Consider the following 26,474-nt stretch of genomic DNA (forward strand, 5'->3'; position numbering starts at 1 on the left):
TCCATTTGGGGTGGAGACTGGCAATTCCCATAGTCTCTCTGTGCTGTTCACATAGGGATTAACGGGTATGTGTCGATCACAGATGCTGTAAGCCCCAGGGAAACCAATGGTGACAAAAGTAGAAACTTTCCTGCCCTGATAAATCTTAGGGTCTCAGGGAAGAAATTGGGAATCAACACAGTGGCCTGTCATCAGCTGTTTGTCATGATAAACCTAGAGCAGCATTATCTAACGATGCTTCCCGGAGAAAGTTACAGGCTAAAGACAGAAAGATGTGTAGGACTCAGGGGAGGTTATGTTTTGGGAGTGTGAGACAGAGTGGGTGCAAGTAGACAGTTTCCCCAGCACAGGGATCAACCAGATGCTACAGCACAGGTCTCATTAATGGGAACAATTGAGACTTGGACTCTGTGAGGTGTTCTAAAAATCACTGGAAATGAGAACATTGTGATTACAGTGCAGGTGGGAAAGAACACCTCTATGATCCTGGAATCAGAAACTTCTCTTTCTGTATTCATATGCTTAATGTTCTGTGTATGTATGACTAATTCATCTATGATGAAGACAGTGGTCAAAAAGGTGGCTAGCCTTCAGGATAAGCCTTCACTCTGTGATAGGAGAGAGTGATTCCTTCTTTAATCAAATGCTACAATGGGGATTTTTTCCCTTATTGATTTATAACTTTATGTTTTATAGTTTAAGACTCAATCCTTATCACTATCATTAACCACAGACTCACATGGGCCCTTCCCTGCAGAACAAAGAGGGAATATGTTAGGAGGACAGGGGGCTGAAATTTCAAGAGGGGAAAAGGTGTGATTGATGATAGATGTGAGAGATGTTTCCTTCTTTATAAATGTTTATAGAGCCATCCATCTAAAACTGTCACAAATTTCCCATTAGGAAGAAATTAAAGTTAGTCCAAAGACCCCATAAATGATCCTTCCCTCCAATGTGGCCTAATTATGTTTCTCTATGAGTCCTTATCCATCTTGGTACCAAGTCTCTTGTCTCTGGTAGTGTGATGTCCAAAGAAGTAGTGACATGTCAGCCACTCAGAAACAGACTATGGTTCTCTAAGGAGCTCAAAGAGTATGCTGACACATTCACCAATGCTTTCCATAGACTCATTCAGCAATAAACCCTTCCACCATCCTTGGTCTCTCTTCAAAAGTAACCAGCCTGATGTTTTATTAAAGAGACAACTTTGTAAATTTAAGAAATGATGTCTAGGGAGGCACCTGGGTGGCTCAGTCAGTTAAGCATCTGACTCTTGATTTCAGCTCAGGTCATGATCTCAGAGTCATGGGACTGAACTCTGCATCAAGTTTTGTGCTCAGCAAGGAGTCTGCTTGTCCCTCTCCCTCTGCTCCTCCTGCTACTCTCTTTCTCTAAAATAAACACATAAAATCTTTAAAAATAAAACCATAAAAAATAAATTTAAAATGTTATCCCAGGCCAATGGCTAGACATATGCCACAATTCCATTAATTTTTAAAGTAGGTCTTTAGATACTATATAGGGAACTTTTGTTAAATCTTAAGAAAATGATTTTTACATATATTTTGATTTCTATAGCTATTGCTTTGTTAATTTTATCAAGTTATGCACATGCACAATTTAAGGACTCCATAAGCATGTTATAAAAAAACAGCAACCCTATGTTCTTCATTTCCCCCACTTTCTGATCCCCAGAGGTAAGAATGTCAACTATTTAACTGATTATTTTATAATTTCAATCCTTATATCCATATTACTTAGTAATATTGTGATTTCTGATTTTCCAGGTTTGTCATTATCTATGGACCCACCGAAGCTGAGCATTTAGCTCACTTTCACGATCTCCCTCCTCTCACACACCCACATGGACACATACAAACATGTTTCACAGCTCCATATCATTCCAGGATAGTTATGGTGTAACTATTATGTTAGGATAATGCAGTGCTGGTCCAAGCTGTGACATGCATGTGTCTTTCCTGGCACCACTCCTCTGTGTCCCGAAACCCAGTAATTAAAACTTCTCTTTCTGTATTCATATGCTTAATGTTCTGTGTATGTATGACTAATTCAAAAAACTCTACACTCCTTCAATCTAAATCTTCATTTAATTCATCCAATGTGCTACGTGTTTTTTGAATTTTAGCTTCTTGAAGAGTGTCTATGAACCTGGACCCAGCTGTGGTCTAGATTCAAATGTATGTTGTTCTTGGATCTTCTGTTTGGCATCATCCCAAGGATTCTCTTCACTTTACTTTTGTGATGGATCCTCATGTAATGTGTATCCCAGATCCTCCTCCCTCTCAGTTCACTCCCGTAATCCAGGACAGCACATCTTCTAGGAGCTGACAGAGAAAACGAGCAGGAGAGGAAAATTCCTTCAGGTTTTGCATGTCTAAAAATGAGTTAGTAATATCAAAAATCTTAATTCGTAGTTTGGCTGGGTAGAGAATTCTAGGTTGAAAATAATTTTGAAAGACTTGTTCTATTAGATACTAATTTTTATAGTAGCTCTTGGGAAATATGAGGCTGGATATCTCTTTGCTGCTGCTATCCTAAAATTACATAATTTTTTATTGAAGGGAATCTCTTTTCCTCCATCATTCTGTGCACCCAGTAAATCTTTTCATCTAGAAAAAAAAGTGTCCTTCTCTGAGAAATATTTTTTTTCTTTTTCTGAGAAATATTTTTGACTCACATCTCTGATAATTTTGTTTCTGGCTCACTGTTGTTTCTGGGACTCCTTTTGGATGCTGGACATTCTGGGATTACCATTTAATTTTCTTATCTTTTCTCTCCAATTTTCCAGTTAATTGCATGTGTTCTTTTTATTGATTTGGTTTTGGTTTTTTAGGAGTTTTGTTTGTTTGCTTTTGTATTATACTCTGGACATTTCTCTAACTTTATCCTCTAATATATCTTTTGAAAATTTTTCTCTGCTATTATGTTTTTAATTCTCAAGAACATCTTTTTGTTCTTTAGAACACCTTTTCTTCTTTCAAAGACACATTATCTTCTCTTCTCTAAATCCAGAGACATTAGTGATACTCTACACAGATCCAAATACTTCAGAGAATCTACTTCTAAGTTGCTTTTTCAAAAATATTTTATTTATTTATTTATTTAACAGAAAGAGAGAGAGAGAGAGAGCACAAGCAGGGGAGTAGCAGAGGGAGAGGGAGAAGCAGGCTCCCCCCTAGGCAGGAAACCCAAAGCAGGGCCAATTTAAGGACCCGGAGATCATGACCTGAGCTGAAAGCAGATGCCCAACCAACTGAACCACTAGGTGTCATAAATTGCTTTTTAATGAATATTTCATTCTCTATATTTTGTATCAGAGTTTTTCCTCAAAAAGCTAGTGATTTTTGTAGCTATTCTTTTCTATTGAAAGAAAGTATTAATTCAAAAGTCTTTTCTAAAAAAGTGCAATTTTCCCTCAGAATAATTTGCTAATGTAACTTTTGGCAAAAGATGATTCTTGGAGGTGAGTCTTTAGAAGGGCAGCATTATGTCTGAAGTAAAGAATGTTACCTGAGGTCGAACTGCAGAGAGACCACCAAGACTTGTCATGTAAGCAGCCATCCATCCTCTTCCTTCTGAGATTCTGACCCCCTTCCCTTCTCTCTGTCATTCTTCCGGCTTCTAAGAATCCCCTGCAGTCCTGCCTCCTGCAAGCATTCCCCCCATAGTTGCTGTGATAGGACCAGAGGAACCTCACACCTTAGGGAAGGGGAAGGTCTGCTGAACATGGATAACGAAAAAGAGAAAATCTAGAGAAAACAGTTAAGATGAGAGGCACCTGAGGGGCTCTGTTGGTGAAGCATCTGCCTTTGGCTCAGGTCCTGGGATCAAGTCCCATGTCAGAGGGGAGTCTGCTTCTCTATCTCTCTCTGCCTGCGGCTCTGCCTGCTCTCTCTCTCTCTCTCTCTCTCTCTCTCTCTCTCTCGCATGCTCTCCCCCCCTCTCTTTCTCTGTAAAAAAAAAAAAAATCTTTAAAAAAATAAAAGTGAGATGAAAGTACTAGGAGTGAGGACTTGGGGAAGAAGTTCTGATGCTACTAAAACAATACCAAATAAGCACAAAATAGACACAAAATAAGACCAAGAACCAAGTCTGTTTTGTTCTTTTTCTTCCATAAGAATGGGTGAAATAATTACTCTAACCAAGGCTTTTCTGGGGTCCACTGAAATTACAAATGTGGAAATCTCCTAATTTTGGGTTTCACTATTTCTCATGGCCACAGGAATATGCATTTCTATGAACAAGAAGATCACCAGCTTTATCACTTCTCAGCCATTATTCAGGTGGAAGACTAATAGAAAGGCAAGGACTGCAATGGTGATCGATTGGCTTTTGTCTTTTTAAAGAAAGAAAAATTATTATCAGTAACTTTACTCATATTCGAATTTTTAATCTGTTTTCCAGAGTGTTATTCATTCACCTAACACCTCTAAATATATACTGAGGTATATATATTCTGTATTCTATTACGGAGGTACTATAACTCAGTTCATTCTGAGTTGCGACATCTTTAATTCCAAAATTTTAAAATACTGATTTATGACTTGAATGCCTACAGATCTGAATAATGGCAGGTCCTAACCCAGCAAGCCACTATTCATGAAGATATGTCCTGTTTCCTTCTAGACTATTATGGCTTTCATACCTATAGCTTCCATTATTTTGAGGAAACAGCAAAAACGTTTCCACAGGGAATGTTTTCTTCATTTTTTAAAAAAGATTTTATTTATTTATTCATGAGAGACACACACAGAGAGAGAGAGAGAGGCAGAGACACAGGCAGAGGGAGAAACAGGCTCCATGCAGAGAGCCCCAAGTGGGACTTGATCCCGGGTCTCCAGGATCATGCCCTGGACTGAAGGTGGCGCTAAATCACTGAGCCGCCTGGGCTGCCCTGTTTTCTTCAGTTTTAAAGCATCTCCTGTCTCATCATTGCAAACACTAATATTAATCCACTGGAGTGACATACATTTCAGATACACTTTTTATAAAAAGCCCTGGATTATCATCATTTCTTTGGCACTCTGTCTACAGGGGAGCCAGACATACAATGTTTATAGAGGCATCTGAGAAGATGCTGTGGGCATACACCACTCATTCTTGCATGGGTGGTGAGATAGAGGGAGGGCTGCCAGTAGGGGGACCCAACAAAATGCATATTTTGCTGCCTCCCGCCTTCCCTAACTGCAGTCTAAAAAGGTTCTATGTATTGTATTTTGTCACAAGTGGTGTTGCTTAATCCCTGCCTTTCAAATGCAAAAGCAAAACGTGTAAAATAACTTTTCAAGGAATACATATTTTAAGACTTTCAAGAAAGATATTAGATGCTGCTAGATTACATTTACCCCTTCAAGAATGGATTTTATAAGGCCATGTTGTAGAACTGTACATTAATTGCAAAGAAACCTAGTAAAACCATCTACTAGAAAGGGGGACACCCAAAACAATATATCAACAAAAGCGATATTTTCATTCCAGCTAAAGGGCATATTTTTGCAAAGTCAGTTCTTCTATTTAAGAAAAATATTTATTAGGAATTTTTATTCATCCATTTAGCCACATGTAACATGATTAGCTGTTTAGTAAGCTACATTTTCCTGTCTGTATTTTAAAAATTTGTTTTATCACAATACATAAATACCAGTTCCAGGAAGGAATGTATCTAGCCACTGCCCCCTCGGTCCTCAAATATTGATAAGGTCATGAAAATCAATAGTTTTTACATACCTCATTTTCCTGATAGTTTTTGCTGGCGAGATAGTGCCAGTTGCCCCAGATAGTGAGAGATGGAATAATCCATCTTGATTGAAAATGCTGGTAACGCAAATTAGCTTCTGAGTCAGATGGACTATGTGCTTTGAGTCCATAGCATGTAATATCTCTATTTCCTGTTCAAATATAATGTGCTTTTACCAAATGGAATTGCTCTTATACAAACTAAGCTTTATATTAAGTATCTAGCTTAACTTTTTATTTGTTGTTTCAAAAATCCTTGAAATTTTAAAGGGAAAGCACAGTTGTACTAAAGCAGTGTGAATGTAAAGGGCATGTGAGTATCCACGAGGCACAGGGGAGCCGAAAATGCCGACAGTCAGCCAGAAGGTGAAAATGAAGGAAATTCCAGGATGTACATTTTATTATCTGCACAATAACCCATGGGAAAAGTTGAACTTAAGTATTTAGAGATTAACAGTCAACACAACTGGCAATTTTGCCAAACACTTTAGGAGAATGAATGATAAGAGTCATTTTATCCTAATGAGACTGTTTTTACATGTCTGCTTACTCCGGCCACACACATCTGTCCCTCCCTCTGGGCTGAGGAGCAGTCAGCATACGCGGTGGCTTCCCAAGTCCCGAGAGGAGGGACTGTTGTGTCTCTTGTTCACCAGAGAATCCCCAGATTCTGAGGGCTTAGCAGAAAGGCACATTGCAAACTAAACAAGAACCAAGCTTCTGGAGCCCACGTGCTCCCAGAGAGCCAACAGCAAAGAAGATGCACAACCCTACCGACAAAACGCAGGCCGAACCTCATTGTGTGGATCCGGAGATATGAATAACATCCTATATCCCAGAGGGTGGGGCCAGATGGCGGAAGAGTAGGGTCCTCAACTCACCTGGTTCCACCAACTTACCTAGATAACTTTTAAAACATCCTGAACACCTATGAATTTGACCTGAGATTTAAAGAGAGAAAGCCGGAATGCTACAGACACGAGTTTTCTTTTTTTTCTTTTTTCTTTTTATTTATGATAGTCACAGAGAGAGAGAGAGAGAGAGAGAGAGAGAGGCAGAGACACAGGCAGAGGGAGAAGCAGGCTCCATGCACCGGGAGCCCGACGTGGGACTCGATCCCGGATCTCCAGGATCACGCCTTGGGCCAAAGGCAGGGCCAAACCGCCAAACTGCTGCACCACCCAGGGATCCCACAGAGAGTAGTTTTCGATTCTAGCCAGGTAGGAAGGTGAGAAAAAAAAAAAGAAAGAAAAGAAAAAAGAAAAAAAGAATCAAGTCGGGGAGGAGCACCGCAAGGAGCCAGGCTAAAGCAGGGTGGCAAAAGCCTTTGGGACAGGAAAGCCCACCCCTGGAGAAGCGGGAACTTTATTTATTTATTTTTTAATTTTATTTATTTATGATAGTCACAGAGAGAGAGAGAGGCAGAGACATAGGCAGAGGGCGAAGCAAGCTCCATGCACCTGGAGCCCGACGTGGGATTCGATCCCGGGTCTCCAGGATCGCCCTGGGCCAAAGGCAGGCGCTAAACCGCTGCCACCCCGGGATCCCGAGAAGCCGGAACTTTAAAAATCCACACCAGATTTTTCTGGCATGGGAAAGTGCTCAGCAGGGATTTGGGCAGAATTGCTGGAGGGGCAGTCAGTGAAGCCTCCAGTTTCCCGGAGTCACTAATAGAGGAAGTGTGCCCAGGGTAAGTGCTCCACAAACTGTGGACAGACCTCGGTAAAGGGCTGGAGTGCGCAGCTGGTGGGGCATGGGGGCGGGGGGGCGGGGGAAGCCAGTGGGTTAGGTGGGCAGCTCCGGATAGAGGGGTGTGCGCCTTGCTGCCTTCGGGAGCCGGGCTCCCCAGAAACGCAATTCCAGCAGCATAAGACCCCGAATCCCAGAGCTCTGAGAGCGGACAAAGCCCACGATCCTGCACTCCCCCTGGGACAGGCAGAGGAGGGGAGGGCAAGGACAATGAGGACTCTCCTGCCACTCGGCGCCCTGCAAGCTGTGCAGATCAGTGCACCCACACTGGCCATGGGAGCATCTTGGCCAGGACAGACTGGGAGACTGCGGTAGTGACTGCAGGGAGCTGACTCCAGGGCTGGAGACCTGGCTGCCACCAGTGTTGTTTTTCCTCCTTGTTTCACCCTGTGCCTGGGAGACGTGGGGCCGCCAGGGAAAAAAGGCCTCACCGGATAAACAGCTCACACTAAGCCTGGCACCAGGCAAGGGGCAGAGCATCTCCACCTGCCACACATACCTGAGAATCAGCACAGCGGACCCCTCCCCCAGAAGACCCGCTGGAAGAATAGGGGAAGACCAAGTTCTTGACCAAGCAGCCCTGGAAAGCTCCAGGGGAAGTCGAGGGATTTATAGTATATAGAACTAGAGGGTCCTTCCACTTAAAAAAATTTTTTTTCCCTTTTTACATTACAACTCATTTTTATATCAGACTAAAAATTTCCAAAATTTTTCCCTTTTCCCACCTTAACTACAATATTTTAACACCTCTTCATTTTTATGTTTCTTCCTTTTTGACTTTTAAATTTCTACAATTACATGTCTTAGATATGTTTTCCACTTCTAGATTCCCTTCAACATACTCAATTTAATTTTGGGAGATATACAAGATACGGTTTTTTTGTTTTCTCTGCCTCATTTTGTTCTACAATGGTGGAAGTTAATATCTTCCAAACATGACCAGCATGCACCCAAACCAACTGGAATACCATGTTAGTTCATTCTGTAGGATTATATTCTCTCTTCATTCTTATTCTGCAACCCTCTTTTATCTCATTTATGCTTCAGTGGTCAAAGTTGGGGCTTTCTACAAGTATTGCTAGTATATAAATTTGGGACTGAGCATCTTCTAACTTACAGAACTTTATACACTCAGAACCAAGAAGATCAGCTCTAGAACCCTTCAGGTAGACTACATTCTCCCTCCACAACAACACCTTCACCACCACCATCTAAGTACCCACCATTTTATTCTCTTTTTCCTTTTTACATTTGTTTTTTTCTCATCTTTTTTTTTTCTTCTTCTTTGAAATTTTCGGCCTTTTATTTTTTCCTACTTTGTTTTAAGATTTGTTTTTCACTTTAGTGGTCCTTTGGTTTTATTTTGTTCTGATCTTTGTTTTCATTTACTGGTCTCTGACCTCGTCAGAATCATCTATGGTGAAATTTACTTAGGTTGTGGTTGATAGTCTTGACACAGCCTGCTCATGCAGCCACTCTGCACTGAGCAAAATGACTAGAAGGAAATTGAAGCAGTCATCAGAAACCTCCCAAGACACAAAAGTCCAGGGCCAGATGGCTTCCCAGGGGAATTCTATCACACGTTTATAGATGAAACAATACCTATTCTACTAAAGCTGTTCTGAAGGATAGAAAGGGATGGAATACTTCCAAACTCAATTTATGAGGCCAGCATCACCTTGATTCCAAAACCAGACAAAGACCCCACCAAAAAAGGAGAATTATAGACCAATTTCCCTGATGAACATGGATGCAAAAATTCTCAACAAGATACTAGCCAATAGGATCCAACAGTACATTAGGATTCACCATGACCAAGTGGGATTTATCCCCAGGATGCAAGGCTGGTTCAACACCGGTAAAATAATCAATGTGATAGATCACATCAACAAGAGAAAAAACAAGAACCATATGATCCTCTCAATAGATGCAGAGAAAGCATTTGACAAAATACAGAATCCATTCCTGATCAAAACTCTTCAGAGTGTAGGGATAGAGGGAATGTTCCTCACCATCTTAAAAGCCATGTATGAAAAGCCCACAGCAAATATCATTCTCAGTGGGGAATAACTGATAGCCTTTCCCCTATGATCAGGAATACAACAGGGATGTACACTCTCACCACTTCTATTCAACATAGTACTAGAAGTCCAAGTCCTAGTCTCAGCAATCAGACAAGAAAAAGAAATAAAAGGCATTCAAATTGGCAAAGAAGAAGTCAAACTCTCCCTCTTTGCAGATGACATGATACTGTACATAGAAAACCCAAAAGACACCACCCCAAGATTGCTAGAACTCATACAGCAATTCAGCAACGTGGCAGGACACAAAATCAATACCCAGAAATCAGTGGCATTTCTATACACTAACAATGAGACTGAAGAAAGGGAAATTAAGGAATCAATCCCATTTACAATTGCATCCAAATGCATAAGATACCTAGACATAATCCTAACCAAAGAGGTAAAGAACCTATACCCTAAAGACTACAGAACACTTCTGAAACTAATTGAGGAAGACGTAAAAAGGTGGAAAAATATTCCTTGGTCATGGATTGGAAGAATAAATATTCCTAAAATGTCTGTGCTACCCAGGGCAATTTACAGGTTCAATCAATCCCTATCAAAATACTATGGACTTTCTTCACAGAGTTGCAATAATTTTAAGATTTGTGTGGAATCAGAAAAGACCTCGAATAGCTAGGGGAATATTGAAAAAGAAAACCAGAGCCAGGGGCATCACAGTGCCAGATTTCAAGTTGTGCTACAAAGTTGTGATCATCAAGAAACTGTGGTACTGGCACAAGAACAGACACATAGATCAATGGAACAGAATAGAGAACCCAGAAATGGGCCCTCAACTCTATGGTCAACTAATATTTGACAAAGCAGGAAAGACTATCTACTGAAAAAAGGACAGTCTCTTCATAAATGGTGCTGGGAAAATTGGACAGACAAGTGCAGAATGAAACTAGACCATTCTCTTACACTATACACAAAGATAAACTCAGAATGCATGAAAGATCTATTTTATTTTATTTTATTTTTTAAATTTTTATTTATTTATGATAGTCACAGAGAGAGAGAGAGAGGCACAGAGACACAGGCAGAGGGAGAAGCAGGCTCCATGCACCGGGAGCCCGACGTGGGATTCGATCCCGGGTCTCCAGGATCGCGCCCTGGGCCAAAGGCAGGCGCCAAACCGCTGCGCCACCCAGGGATCCCGCATGAAAGATCTAAATGTGAGACAAGAATTCATCAAAATCCTAGAGGAGAACACAGGCAACAGGCTTTTTGAACTTGGCCACAGCAAATTCTTGCAAGATACATCTATGAAGGCAAGGGAAACAAAAGCAGAAGTGAACTCTTAGGATTTCATCCAGATAATAAGCTTCTGCACAGCAAAAGAAACAGTCCACACAACTAAAAGACAACCTACAGAATGGGAGAAGATAGTTGCAAATGACATATCTGACATATCAGATAAAGGGTTAGTTATCAAGATCTATAAAGAAGTTATTAAACTCAACACCCAGGGATCCCTAGGTGGCACAGCGGTTTGGCGCCTGCCTTTGGCCTAGGGCGCGATCCTGGAGACCCAGGATCGAATCCCACATCGGGATCCCGGTGCATGGAGCCTGCTTCTCCCTCTGCCTGTGTCTCTGCCTCTCTCTCTCTCTCTCTCTCTCTCTCTCTGTGACTATCATAAATAAATAAAAAAAAAATTAAAAAAAAAAAACTCAACACCCAGGAAACAAACAATCCAATCATGAAATAGGCATAAGACCTGAACAGACATTTCACCAAAGAAGACATACACATGGCCAACAAGCACATGAGAAAATATTCTGCATCACTTGTCAACAGGGAAATGCAAATCAAAACCACAATGAAATACCACCTCACACCAGTGAGAATGGGAAACATTAACAAGACAGGAGACAACAACGGTTGGAGAGGATGTGGAAAAAGGGGAATCCTTTTGCAGTGTTGGTGGAATATGAACTGGTACAGCCACTCTGAAAAACTTGGGAGGTTCCTTAAGGAGTTAAAAATAGAGCTACCCTAGGACCCAGCAATTGCACTACTGGAGATTTACCCCAAAGATACAGATACAGTGAAATGGCAGGACACATGCACCCCAATGTTCATAGCAGCAATGTCTACAATAGCCAAACTGAGGAAGGAGCCTCAGTTCCATCGAAAGATAAATGGATAAATGGAAGATATGGTATATATACAATGGAATATTACTCAACCATTAGAAATGACAAATACGCACCATTTGCTTCAACATGGATGGAACTGGAGGGTATTATGATGAGTGAAGTAAGTCAATTTGAGAAGAGAAAGCATTATATGATTTCAGTCATACGGGAATATAAAAAATAGTGAAAGGGATTATAGGGGAAAGGAGAGAAAATGAATGGGAAAAATTAGAAAGGGTGACAGAACATGAAAGACTCCTAACTCTGGGAAACGAACAAGGGGTAGTGGAAGGGGAGGTGGGCGGGGGGATGGAGTGACTGGGTGACAGGCACTGAGCGGTGCAATTGATGGGATGAACACTGGGTGTTATACTATATGTTGTCAAATCAAATTCCAATTAAAAAAATTAAAATAAATAAATAAGTAAATAAAAATTTAAAAAACACATCATATACCCTTTCAAGTTAGAATTGAAATCACTAAGGTACAGAAGTAGTTGAAATGCATATTCCTTTAAAGGCTTTCGTGTAACTTGATCAGAAGTGGAGATTTTGTGATCCTTTCCTCTCACCTCTTTTGCCCTCTGCCTGTCCTGATATCCCACATAGAGCATGACCACCCATCTTCACCATATATTACCAAATCCCCAGGACTTCCAGAGAGTTCTCAAGATAGCAATTCCCTATGTGACTCAAGAAGCCTCAGTTTCCCCGTGGAGTCATCTTATCCCATTCAGTACTAACTTTCCGGAGATCAGTCATATGGCATCACACCTTGGCTTTATTCCACCAGGGAAAGACAGATTCCTGAACCGTTTATCTCTCAAGTGGGAGCCAGCATGTTTTGTGTATGTTACATATTTTTAATTTATTTTGATCACAACTGACAGTTTGCTTTTATAAATTAGAAACCCAACTATGTGAGAGAATGAAAACAGGAGTAAATAATGAAACAGTTGTAGAAACTTTTAATATTCACCATACACAAAGATAAACTCAAAATGGATGAAAGATCTAAATGTGAGACAAGATTCCATCAAAATCCTAGAGGAGAACACAGGCAACACCCTTTTTGAACTCGGCCACAGTAACTTCTTGCAAGATACATCCACGAAGGCAAAAGAAACAAAAGCAAAAATGAACTATTGGGACTTCATCAAGATGAGAAGCTTCTGCACAGCAAAGGATACAGTCAACAAAACTAAAAGACAACCTACAGAATGAGAGAAGATATTTGCAAATGATGTATCCGATAAAGGGCTAGTTTCCAAGATCTATAAAGAACTTCTTAAACTCAACACCAAAGAAACAAACAATCCAATCATGAAATGGGCAAAAGACATGAAGAGAAATCTCACAGAGGAAGACATAGACATGGCCAACATGCATATGAGAAAATGCTCGGCATCACTTGCCATCAGGGAAATACAAATCAAAACCACAACGAGATACCACCTCACACCAGTGAGAATGGGGAACATTAACAAGGCAGGAAACCACAAATGTTGGAGAGGATGTGGAGAAAGGGGAACCCTCTTGCACTGTTGGTGGGAATGTGAACTGGTGCAGCCACTCTGGGAAACTGTGTGGAGGTTCCTCAAAGAGTTAAAAATAGACCTGCCCTACGACCCAGCAATAGCACTGTTGGGGATTTACCCCAAAGATACAGATGCAGTGAAACGCCGGGACACCTGCACCCTGATGTTTCTAGCAGCAATGTCCACAATAGCCACACTGTGGAAGGAGCCTCGGTGTCCATCGAAAGATGAATGGATAAAGAAGCTGTGGTCTATGTATACAATGGAATATTCCTCAGCCATTAGAAACGACAAATACCCACCATTTGCTTCGATGTGGATGGAACTGGAGGGTATTATGCTGAGTGAAGTAAGTCAATTGGAGAAGGACAAACATTATATGGTCTCATTCATTTGGGGAATATAAATAATAGTGAAAGGGAATATAAGGGAAGGGAGAAGAAATGAGTGGGAAATATCAGAAAGGGAGACAGAACATAAAGACTCCTAACTCTGGGAAACGAACTGGGGGTGGTGGAAGGGGAGGAGGGCGGGGGGTGGGGGAGAACGGGTGACCGACACTGAGGGGGTCACTTGATGGGATGAGCACTGGGTGTCATTCTGTATGTTGGTAAATGTACATCAATAAAAAATAAATTTATTAAAAAAAAAGAAAAAGAAAGGGAGAGAGAACATGGAAGACTCCTAACTCTGGGAAACGAACTAGGGGTGGTGGAAGGGGAGGAGGGTGGGGGGTGGGGTGACTGGGTGACAGGCACTGAGGGGGGCCCTTGATGGGATGAGCACTGGGTGTTATTCTGTATGTTGGCAAATTGAACACCAATAAAAAATAAATTTATTATTACAAAAAAAAAGAAACTTTTAATAAAATAACGAAGTCTGAAATGTCATTGTTTTTTTTTTTACCCCCAGTTTATGGATTATTTATCACATCTTCCTTCTTCAAAATATTCTTTGGTAGCTCTCTGGGCACATGATTCTATTTTTTTTTAATTTTTATTTATTTATGATAGTCACACACACACACACACACAGAGGCGGAGACACAGGCAGAGGGAGAAGCAGGCTCCATGCATTGGAAGCCCGACACGGGACTCAATCCCGGGTCTCCAGGATCGTGCCCTGGGCCAAAGGCAGGAGCTAAACCGCTGCGCCACCCAGGGATCCCCACATGATTCTATTTTGATCTATTTTAATACAGTATCCCTGAGAATATTAACAAGTTTATGTATAATACAAGCAAAATATATCCCTATTATCTCATCAAAGAAAGAGGTTTAAACTATTTGCTTCTCTTAACAGAAACTGTCGTTGTCCTGTGTATTATTACACAAACCTATTCTCAGCTCCACATGTAACCTCATGTAGGACAGACTCCAGGCAAGAAAAAACCAGCATTCTTGAACCGGGTGACCTGAGGCATTTCCTGATGAGACTGGGAATGTGTGGGCAGGAATTATGGAAATCCAACACGCGCCAGGTCCTGGACCGTGTGGGTTGAGGCCAGAAGGGCACAAGGACAAAATAGCCACTGCAGTTTAGACAGGACAGCCTAAGGCAAGGGCCACTTGATAGTTCTTGACCTTTGCCAAGGGCAACAGCCAACCGTCAAGGAGAGAGCCAAGGGAACAGACATCCTGACATCCTTGTCCTGTCTCTGTTGCCCCACAGGGGACTCCTGGGGGCTGCCCCACATCAGAGCCTCAGGACAGAGGAGCCTGTGGATACAGCGTGGATGGCCAGCCCACATGAGCAGGGGACGGCAGGCAGGGGAGAGGCTGGCCAGGAGGCTGGGCCACTGCACCTGCACACGCTCCAGTGGTCAGTCTGACCTCAGCATGACTCATGTCCTTATGAGTGCTGGTGGAAACGTGTGCAGAGAACATGGCAGGTGTACAAATGCTCTATTATGAATAACAGATGCCTCACTTATCCTCTTTCTGAGCTTATTTTCCCTGCTGTCAGCTCTCTGTCAGGAACATCAACGTTCAACTTCAGGCAGTGCCCTATCTTAAACTAGCCTGTGATGAAGATTCATCCATCTGCATTTTAAGTTAATACTCATGAGGCTCCGCAGGAGCCACTCTGACTCTGAGGGTCGGAGGACCACAGAGCAGAGAGTCTTCCTTCCTGACACGTCTTAAAGTTACACCACAGGCATGGTTTCTGTGCAGTTTCTTCTTTTGTCTTATCTCTGGGATACATACAAGACTAGGAGCTAGACTCTTGCCACCCTCTTTCACTACCTGGAATCTTCTTTTGTCGTTCACCAAAACATAAATATGGATGATACATAAGCACAGGAAAATATGCTCATATTATGCCAATCAAGAGATGCAAGTGACGACCTCTATAAGATATACTGCATACTGGGACACCTAGGTGGCTCAGCAGTTGAGCGTCTTCCTTTGGCTTCGTGTGATCCTGGAGTCCCGGGATCAGGTCCCACTTTGGGCTCCCTGCATAGAGCCTGCTTCTCCCTCTGCCTGTGTCTCTGCCTCTCTTCCTGTGTCTCTCATGAATAAATGAATAAAATCTTAAAATATATATATTTATATACATATATACATATATACTGCATGCCTATTAGAATGGCCAAAACTAACAAGAAAAGTTGTACCATGCTCCAGTGAGGATGGAGGATAACTAGAACTTTTTTCTGTTCCTTTTTAAAAATTATTATTATTATTGTGCAGGATTTCTGGTTCAGTGGCACCATCTTCCATGACATCTGTAGAGCTCAGAGCCAGCAGTGGATTGCTGGCTACTCTGGTCCCACGAGATGGGGTTGTAGTTTGGGTTATCTATCGTATCCCAAGACAAAACCTTTCTCTCTCTTGCTTATTTGCTCTTTCACTACCTAATAGCCAAAAAGCAATTCTCACTTCATTTTCACTTTTCTCTCCAAAACAAGCACACTCTGAAGAATACTTGCTTCTAAGTCCTTTCTCTGTAGTCTATGCTCTGACCTACTAGGGCACCTGTTTCAGTATTTTTTGGAAGGAGGGGCAGCTTGGTCCTGTTGGCAGTAGTGTTAGATCCACCCAAGGCTATTCACCGTTTTCTTCTCATCTCTTTCACATAGATTTTCTTACTCTGTTCTTTTCCTGTGTATACAGGCCAGGGTGGAGGGGGGCAGGCAGGATGGGACAGCTCACATTAGGATCTAGTAGGTTTTTCTTTTCAGTCTTGCAGTTATTTTGAGCTTTTGGTTACCCTTGTTGCAGGGGCCGGGGCAAGCTGACCCAAGATGTGCCACTTTGGCATGAACATGGTTGAGAGTAAAAGTGATCTAAACCCAGCAGATTCAGGAGAAGCTCTTTTACCTCCCCCTCACTGCCAGCTTGTACCAGGATAATAGTTATTCAGAGATGCCTCTGCACCCAGGAAACCCATCTGCATCACAGTTCAATCTGGTTTTTCCAAACATCTGCTCTCACCTTCCTGATTGTGGCTGTCCTTCTGTGTCCTCAGATCCTACTTCTTTCCAGAGCTCACAGGAACTTCATGTTGCCTCAAATGTCTTTGGAATTTCTATGTCTGTGTGGCCACCCTGTTTGTAGGTCTGATGTAGTATTGGAATCTATGTGATTCCACACCAAATGTGAGATTTGGTGGGGGGAGGTTTGGAGCCCATGATCAAGGAAGAATTCTTGAGATGTCTTTGGTGCATAATGGTGGTTTTATGAAAGCCTGGGGGCAGGCCCCATGGGCAGGAAGAGCTGCTGCCCTGGGTTGTGAGGGGCGGCTGATTATATACGGAGGAGCTGGGGAAGGTAAGAAAGAGGGAGGTTTTTGAAAGAACTTTCATCTGCTAAAGACAGGGTCCTGGAGGCCTTGTCATTATCAAATTAAGGTTGTTTCTCCCTCTAGCAAAGCATTAACATTATATTTTATTTTAAGATTTATTCATTCATGATAGACACAGAGAGAGAGAGAGAGGCAGAGACACAGGCAGAGGGAGAAGCAGGCTCCACACCAGGAGCCTGACGCGGGACTCGATCACGGTACTGTAGCATCGCACCCGGGCCAAAGGCAGGCGCCAATCTGCTGCTGAGCCACCCAGGGATCCCCCAGCATTAACATTATAGACGGGAGTTTCCTTCTGGAAGTTAGGTTATTGATAAGAATGCTTTGTTCTTGTAAATCACTAAGACATTTGTAAATTGAAGGAGATATAGGACCTGCTGGGCTGTGATCTCTATTGGTTAACCATTTGCTTTCCTTCCTTTAGCTTCAGGGCCACCGGGAGTGCTGGAGGAATGTAACCCACAACCTGCCTGGGAGTTGGGGCATGGTTTGCAGGGTTTGTGGGGTGTTGGCCATGCTTGTCCTTGTGGAGGCCGAGAAAATTAAGGCCATTCCACTTTAAGTTCAGCATTAGCACCTGTCCAGCCATCCCAGGCCCCTGTGAAGAAGAGCTGAAATTTACATTACTTCAGTTACAGGAAAAAAAAAAAAAAAACAGCTTACAGCTTAATGTCCCAGAAAGCCCCATATTAGAATGAGAACAGAGCCCAAGCCAGTGGCAGGAAGCCCCATATTAGAATGAGAACAGAGCTCAAGGCTGGTGGCAGAAAGTCCCATATCAGAATGAGAGCAGAGCTCAATGCCCTTGCAAGCCCCATATCAGAATGTAAACAGAACTTGAGAAATTCCTCCACCCCTTCTGGAGGTCCCCTAGACCAGCCCATAAAACTAAGCTAAAACCCACCTCGGGGTCCAAGTCCCTGCTCCGCTGTGTCGGGTGTACTTGGACCCAAGCTCGAGCTTGTAAATAAACCCTCGGGAGTTTGCATCGGTGTCGGCTCCTTGGTGGTTTCTCGGATTCGCAATCTTGGGCACAACAGTCCTCAGTGAGCCTTCTGCTCCCTCAGCAGATCTATTAAATGTGATTTTCTCTTCATGTCAATTTGATTCTAAGTCCAGCTAGAAGGACCACAGAGCAGAGAGTCTTCCTTCCTGACACGTCTTAAAGTTACACCACAGGCATGGTTTCTGTGCAGTTTCTTCTTTTGTCTTATCTCTGGGATACATACAAGACTAGGAGCTAGACTCTTGCCACCCTCTTTCACCACCTGGAATCTTCTTTTGTCGTTCTCATGAAACATTTCAAATCAATCATACCAGAACTAGCACATTCTGGGAGAGACAGACAAAGCAAAACCATTTTAATGGTTCTACATTTGAGATGAAAAATATATACAATCACAACTCAAATACTCTGCTGTACTTGCAAAGATCGTTTAATGCATGTGCATGTGGGTACAAGAGAAAGTGGTTTAAAATGTTTCTAATGTTGCACAAAATGATTAAGAATGGATACAGTGATTCTATGTGAAAATTTCTAACCTTTCCATGTCATTTGAGGAAAATATTCTTTCTTCTCTCCTCTCTGTGTTCCTTTGTCATTCTAAAATTACAGTGGCAAGGAATCTCTAGCTTTGTGCTTGCTGAAGTCAACAGAGAATTACTCACTGCTAGCCATGTTGCTTTCCTCCAAATGATTCATTATTCTTCTATCTAAAAGTAGCTTCTCATTCATGCTATGCAGAGACCACCTGTGGGCAGACAAGCTTGAGCGATGGAAAGCAGAAAGGCCCATGGTGACCACCTGGCTGACCACAGCAGACCACCTACCTCAGAATATGCACAGGCCTCAGCTAACCAACAGATTGCTTCCAACTAGGCACAGTTAACAAAAAAATATGGTGCCACACCTGCCCACCCTCCCTCTTTAAAAACAGCCCCCAGCTACTGTCTTCCCACTAACCTGCCTGCTACTCCCTGGTGGTGGATGCAGTAAGCTTCCATCTCCTTTGTACACCTCCCATGCCACCGGCCTCCCTCAGTCCTCGCCCCACATTTGGGGGCCCCATCCAGTCTTTCCTCTTTCCTCTGCTCCTATCTTATAAATCTGGGATGGTAGGCCCATCATGGCCATGCAGGTAAATCTACTGACACGGAAAGAGACAGTGCCTTCTATCTGTAAATGTAATCCTACCACACTATAAGAGCTTTCGTTTCCATATCCCCCATTTCTCAAAACAGTGAGTAGTACATGGTATGATCTGTGTATATCCAGTGCTATATACACAATCTTTATCTATAAAATACAACAAAATTTGACATCACTTGTTATCTATGGGTGGGTGGTAGAATTTCCTACATTTTTTTTTTTTTAAATAGAAGATCCAGAATTTTAATGGCACTTTTTGCCAGATAAGAGTTTATTTTATTATTTAACAAAAACGTACATATTTAGTATATTTAAAGTGTATGACATGATGATTTGATATATAAATACACAGTGAAATGATTACCACAATCAGGTTAATTAACTTCTGCATCTACTCACATAGTTACCTTTTGTCCTTTGAGTTGAGAGTACACAAAGTCTACTTTCTTAGCAAATTTCTGATATTGATGAAGGATGGAAGTAGAAACATGTTCACCTTTAACCCAGAAGGCTGACCTACTAGCCTTCATAGTTTTTTTTTTTTTTTTTTTTTTCCTTCATAGTTTTAATAATGATGAAATAAGTACTGGTTGCTACATTCTTAAAGGTTCTCATCAACGTGAGAGCAAAAGCAAAAGAAAAGTTAAACTTCCTACTCCCTCCAGACCACTGACACATCCTTGAAACAGCAGAGTGAACTTCCCCTAGGCACTCTGCTGCCCCCTTGTTAATACTTGGTCAAGGGCAACAGGCAATCTTAGCCCGACCCCAGGACTCTGTGAGTCTACTTTAACACATAAAAATTCCTGTAGAAATGTCCTTTATCTCTACCCCCCCAAGAAATGTGTTGGTGATCACCCCTCAAGCACATGGCCCACTGATATACATCTGAAGGGTCTCATGACTCAGCTTTTTTTTATGACTCAGCTTTTATTAGGCAGTAATAAATGACCCTTTCCCAACAACAGCTAGCCCCTCGAGGTCCTGAGAACCTGGCTTACAAATTCATTAGAGAATTATGCCCTCCCTGACCCCCTCTCAACTTGGAAGTCTATAACGGGCCACCTCTCAAGACCCCTTCCTGCCCACGAATCATGTCCCCAAGCTTTAGTAAAACCATCTCTCTGCACCAAAGACATCTCAAGAATTCCTTCTTGGCTGTCGGCTCTGAACCTCCACGTTTCTTACATCATGATTCTCTGTACACCTAACTGATAGTTAATATGAAACCGAATGATAAGCATAAAGAAATCTTGAAAAAGTAGTATTATGAGTAGAAATTCGAAGAAGAAATTTATGATCTAGGACTCTCTGCATGTCCCTTCCCCCTTGAACACAAAGCATATAAGCACCAGCTTCATACAGCGAAAGTGCAGCTTTTTGTGCCTAGGAGTCCTGTTCCCATGCTCCTTAATAAAATTCCTGTTTTACATGAAATATGTCAAGAATTCTTTCTTGACCTTCGTGCTAAGTGACCCTGCAGCAGTATCGGTGCAGTGATACTATCATCATTACGCTCTACAGTAGATGACTATACCGATTGTGCCACATGACTCACTTCTGTGCCTTAACCAACATCTCCCATTTCCCCACCTCCCAGCCTGGCAATCACCATTCTACTTTCGGCTTCTGTGTATTCAACTTTGTTAGATTCCACATACAAATGAGATCAACTGACATTATTTTTTAAGTAATTTTTCTTTGATACCCCCCCCAAAAAAAAGCCCACCTACTTCATTCACTTGGCAATTATTTCTCACTTTCTAACCTTTAGAAATACATACGCAACAATCAACTCTCATTGCCTCACTTAAAATAGGCAACTACTTTAAGTAGAAATCTAAAAGGATTTATTAAATGAAAATGTATAAAAACCTAGTACCTAATTTTTGTATAAATGTGGAAAAGTCAAACATCTCAAAGTAATGACATTTTTGGAACAAACACAAGGGTTGTTAGCATACCCCTTGCCATGGCAGAGCATGTTGGCCTTGGAGTCAGATGGAATTTGTTTTGTATTCCAGGTTTGTGACTTACTCAGTGTGCAATCCTGATTGAGCAACTTAATTTCTGAGATTGATTAATTAAATTAATTCTCTGAGAAGAGATAACAAGAATACTAACCTTGTAGGTATATTTGAATGAGTAAGAACAATTTTAAAATGGCCCACAGCAAGATGCCCTAGAATTCTTGGAATTTGGTGATTGAATGGAAAAAAGGAGGCAGAGAGGGGCACTTGGGTAGCTCAATGAGTTAAGGGTCTGACTCTTATTAGTTTGGCTCCAGACAGGATCTGAGGGTTGTGAGATCAAGCCTCGATTTGGGCTGTGTGCTCAGCATGGAATCTATTTGGGATTCTCTCTCTATCCTTCTGCCCATTCCCCACGATTGTGCACATATGTGCACATGCACTCTTTCTCTCTCTAAGTAAAAAAAAAAAAATCTTTAAAAAAATAAGTAAATAAATATCAGGCTTGTAGATCCACAAGACTTCACTTTGTGACACAGAGTTCATAGATCAAAAGGTTAGAAAAGATTCACACTTCACAAAAAGCCTAGAAAAATCAGGAAAGATTAGTCGAGTTCACATACTGCAGCTGGGGGAGTGGCTAATGCACAGGCAGGGTATTGACCAGCAAGGGTGGGCCAAACAGGAGGAAATGGAAATGTATGGTAAGTATGCGGGCACCGTCCAGTAGTGACAGTACTGCCCCTAGAGTGGTCTCCTAGAGGAACTAGCAGATGTTGCTGCTTCATTAAAAAAAAAGTTAAGTTGTCTGGGTAAAAGCATAAGCCTGCACTGAGCATGCCTTTGTCTTTTAAGTAGGTCCTCTGATAGATGTGGTATTCTTAAAATTGTTTTAATACAGAGTCATCTGAAGACAAAGTAGAATAATTTTAAGACTGGGCAGAAGCCTGTTCTACAGAATTAAATAACCTCAGAAAACATTTATTTATGAAACACTTAGATACCATTTACTCTGCATGTGCCAGGTATAATTTGAATAATATAATAACTCAATTTTCCTAAGAATCCTATGACATCCTTACTATTAGTGCCTCCACCGCAGAGGAGGGAAAACCGAGGAACCAGAGAGGAGCTTGCCCTTGGTCACCCAGCTTCTAAGGGGCAGAGCAGGGACCTGACCCAGAGTCTGCCTCCTTCACCTGCTAAAGGCCTGGCCTTTCACCTGAGTTGGCAATCCTCTTTCCTCCTAGATGTGATAGGCTGTGACACTGCGGATGGGCAACAAGGAGGGCGTCTGCTCCAAGTCACACTTTGATTCACAGTCTTGACTCTAAGAACATCTGTTTGGTTGTTTCCTGAATCCCATGAATATGATGACAAGGGGATTTGAGGGTTTTTGTATTTTTTATTATTTTTATTTTTTTTAAGACTTAATTCACTCATTTATTCATGAGAGAGACAGAGAGAGGCAGAGACAGAGGCAGAGGGAGAAGCAGGGTCCATGCAGGGAGCCCGATGCAGGACTTGATCCTGGGACCCCAGGATCATGACCTGAGCCAAAGGCAGATACTCAACCACTGAACCACCCAGGTGTCCCGAGGTTTTTTGTATTTAATACAATTTAAATACCAACCAACCCCAATACACAGCCCCACCTCAACACCCCCACATTCATGCCACACTCCCAGTCCTCGGCACCGAGGCATAGGTTACGGTCCTGTTCTCATCCCTGGAAGCAGTCAGGCTCCCTGTCCTCCTGTTCTCCCTGTCCACTTCACACACTTCTCAGCCATGTTACCACAGAACATCCTCTCAGCCTCCCCTCAGCTTGCCTTAGCCGCAGTGCAGAGGGCTTGCAGAAGCTGGCTCTGTAGATCAGAGGGTAGCATGTGTCCTGAGACAGCAGCAGAATTGCATGGATAAGAACCAAAATCAGACTCATCACTCATGATGCTAAAGTAAAAGCAAGGACAGGTCAGGTCCAGCTGGACCCCTGGCACATTTATCCAGAGCTCAGAAGCTCACACTCCAGGGCCTCTCTGGGAAGGTGCCTTCCAACGCACAGGCAGGGACTCTAGTAAACTTGTATTCATGATTTTGTATTTTCTTTAAACACAGACCTTTAAATTATATAAGCATCAGACCCCACCAAGCCTAGATCTGCTCCTGGTAGAAGTGATGGTTTTAGACACACCTTCTAAAGTGGCATCAGCTCCGCCGTTTGGAAACTAGAGATCAAACAAAAGCTCTGTGTCCTACAGGCTGCCTGCCACCACCTCTGAGGAACTCTTACTTTGTTTTATAAATACTGAGGCTATCCTGAATTTGAGGCAGATCTTCCCTCCATAGAAGATGTTCTTCCTTCCTCTTTGTTTGCTAGATTCCTTGGTGTCAAACTCCACATGCCAGTCTGGAAGCTTCCACTCCATCTGGTGCAGGAGGCTGCTCTCCCACTACAAGTCCCTGTGGGCAAGACATCTTCTCAGCCTTTGCCTCTGCTGTGTCCCCCATGCCACTCCCATGTCCCATGCTACACGTGCACCCAGTCCCTGTCACTGCTAATACCGCCTGTGCTGCTGCCCATGTTCAGTATTGTTGCAAGGTTCCACCGAGCAGCTGTTAGGAAGCTGTTTGAACCACATTATCCAAAAATAGACAAATCCTTCTAGAGTTACATTTCCATGATGGCAAGGAAGGTGAAAAAAATAGGTAGCTGGATAATATGACAAGCAAAAGATCAATAACTATACATTCTTGATCCAGCTGAAGGGAATATGAAATAAAAACTGATATACATTTAGAAATAATAGTTCACTTAGCAAGAGATGGCTCACATTCCTTTGACACACCCACTTCATAGCAAAGTGACGCTTTAACTCACTGTGATTTTTCAGAAGTTAAAATTATGGTTCATTAGGAAATCCTGACTTGCACACAGAAGCCATGTATATTCACACATGGCTATAAAATGTATGTGAGAAAATAAACATATATAAGTCATCTGGGGTTCCTGAGCAATTAAGAAATGTAGAACAATATATAAAAGAGGAGTGCAAGTTTCCAGAATGCTCAGAAGTAAGATGTTCTAGTTAATTTATCCTTGTGGTTAACTTACTGACTAGTCAAAGAATTTATTCATTTTGTTTTTTGCTTTAATCTTTGTTATTGGAAGTCTTCAAAAAGATTTTATCAACTTTTGTGCCCAGAAATTAAGTCCATTTTTTTTTTCATGACTTGGGACTGCAGAGGACTATAAGGTCATTAATCTGAACACCTCAAATATAGAAAATATAGACAGTTGGGCTGACTCTGGGGTATGACTTAGTGGTTTAGTTTATAGTTTAGTATAATCAATGCTGATAGAGCTTTCCCCATTGAGGTTTGTTGAGTCTGTTAAAAGCAGAGCATGAAAGCATGTTCTGAGGGTCCTGGTAAACCAGCCAGGTTGTGGTTAGCAGTTAGGATGGGAAGAAGGAAATATTTTTCAGGTCAATTAAATGACCTGTCTGGAAAAATTTTCATTTAAAAAGTTGATAGGCGGGCTTCCTGGCTTGTCCATGTCCCTGGGAAAACTGGCATCGAAAACATAATGTCCAGCACTCAGGGCTCCTAAGAAGTTCAGGGAGCTATGCACTTAGGCCATGGTTCTGGTCCAGGGCCGTGATCTGGAAAGTCTTCTGCAGAAAGTGACACTTCAGCTAAAACCTGAAGGGATAAGACAGGGTAGGAGGAAGAGGAAACTATGGATGTGATAGCTCCTACACCGCCAGGGAAGCCCCTGGGCTGCAGAATCAGGAGGCGGGAAGGAGAACTCTAGTCCTTCAGGCTCTGGCCCTTAGAGCTGCAGCCTTCATGCTGTTCCAGCCACTTGGCTCTGGGAGCCACCAATGAGTTGAGCACACAGAGCGCTGTGACCCTGGGTGTGCCGCAGATCTCACCATGCAGCGTGGACATGGGGCTGAGGCCAGGAGGCCAGGCCAGGGCACTGCTGCAGTCCCGGGGCAGCCAGTGGCTCTGCTGGGACCCCGGCCCGAATGTAGAGTCGGGAGGACGTGGATGCCCAGCAGCTGGGAGGCAGGCAGGAGGGACGCAGGTGTGGGCCTGAATACCATGCTGCCCTGGAGCCGCCACACTTGCAAGTGCAGGTCTAGGGAGGATATCACGCAGTCACTGAGTGTCACTGCCTTTAGGACATCTTTTAAGATGATTTTGTCTGTTTATGTTTATATATAATCACATGTACATTCCTACAATATTCATTTACTGTATCCCCCGTTACCTACATCACAGTCTCGGAATGACTATACTAATACTCCTATCACTTCTACAACCACTGGGGGTGCGTTGTTTTGTGGTTTTATCCTTTATTTATTTTTATGTTCCTTCTCCCCTACATTTTGGCAGTTGGCCCACATTCCATGCAGCACAGGGTTACCTCGACCACACTGTCCCTTCCGATGGTCTCAGTTCCATAGTCTCAGCACTTGTAAGGGCACCCAGGCCTGTCTCAGGGTCCTCCAGTCACTCAGGGACTTGGGAGCACGTCCCTATCAGTTTCCTGGGCTTTTGGATGCTGTTCGCAGTCTGTCTGAACCCCTTGTATTTGAACGTGAGTTTGCTCAACAGAAAATCCCTGGCTGATGTTTTGTTACCGGAGCATTGCAAACATGTGACCTCACTTTCTGCATAAACTATTGCTGTCAAGAAAGACCTGATAATCATCTGACTTTCTGTCCCTTATGGGTCACTTGCCAGTTTCACCTAGAGGCCACACCAGTGTTTTCTTTAAATTGCAGTAATTTTGCCACAATGCAGCTTGATGTCTGTCATTCTGGACTGATATTCCTAGGACTCATCGTGCTTTCAACATATAATTTCAAATACACTCAAAAACTTTTCTTGAGTCACTGTTGTGCATGGCTCTCTTCTGCTCCCTGGCCCTATTTTTAATTTCTTCAGAGGCTTCAATTATTTTTATGTGGAATTGCCTATTCTTCATGTTTTTGTGACTTTTTCTCTAATCCTTTAAATCACCTTATTCTCTCTTTTACATTAATGTGTTATCCTCTTCCACCTTTTGTTTCTTTTAAAGCATGCTCTGTTGCTTACATCTTGTGCTAAATATTTCATTTTTGAAACCTGTTTTATTACCTTCTTTCTGAATTTTTCTCATTCTGTTGAATATTGTTCTTCCACATCCTGTATCATATTTTGTCTTTTAGTTTGTTTTTGGAAAAAGGCTTTGTCTGTACTTCTCTGTTCTCTGTTTTACCTGAGTTTATTTTCTCTGAACT

At 42.3% G+C, this 26,474-nt stretch overlaps 1 protein-coding gene across 1 annotated transcript in view; it reads right to left on the minus strand.

Annotated features, from left to right (window-relative positions):
- The window catches only part of TRPC6 (transient receptor potential cation channel subfamily C member 6), a 110,992-nt gene that overhangs the window by 33,676 nt on the left and 50,842 nt on the right, over positions 1–26,474 (minus strand). The gene's annotated exons all lie outside the window — the stretch shown is intronic.

This window comes from Canis lupus, chromosome 3 (assembly GCF_048164855.1).
Source record: "Canis lupus baileyi chromosome 3, mCanLup2.hap1, whole genome shotgun sequence".
Taxonomy (NCBI): domain Eukaryota; kingdom Metazoa; phylum Chordata; class Mammalia; order Carnivora; family Canidae; genus Canis; species Canis lupus.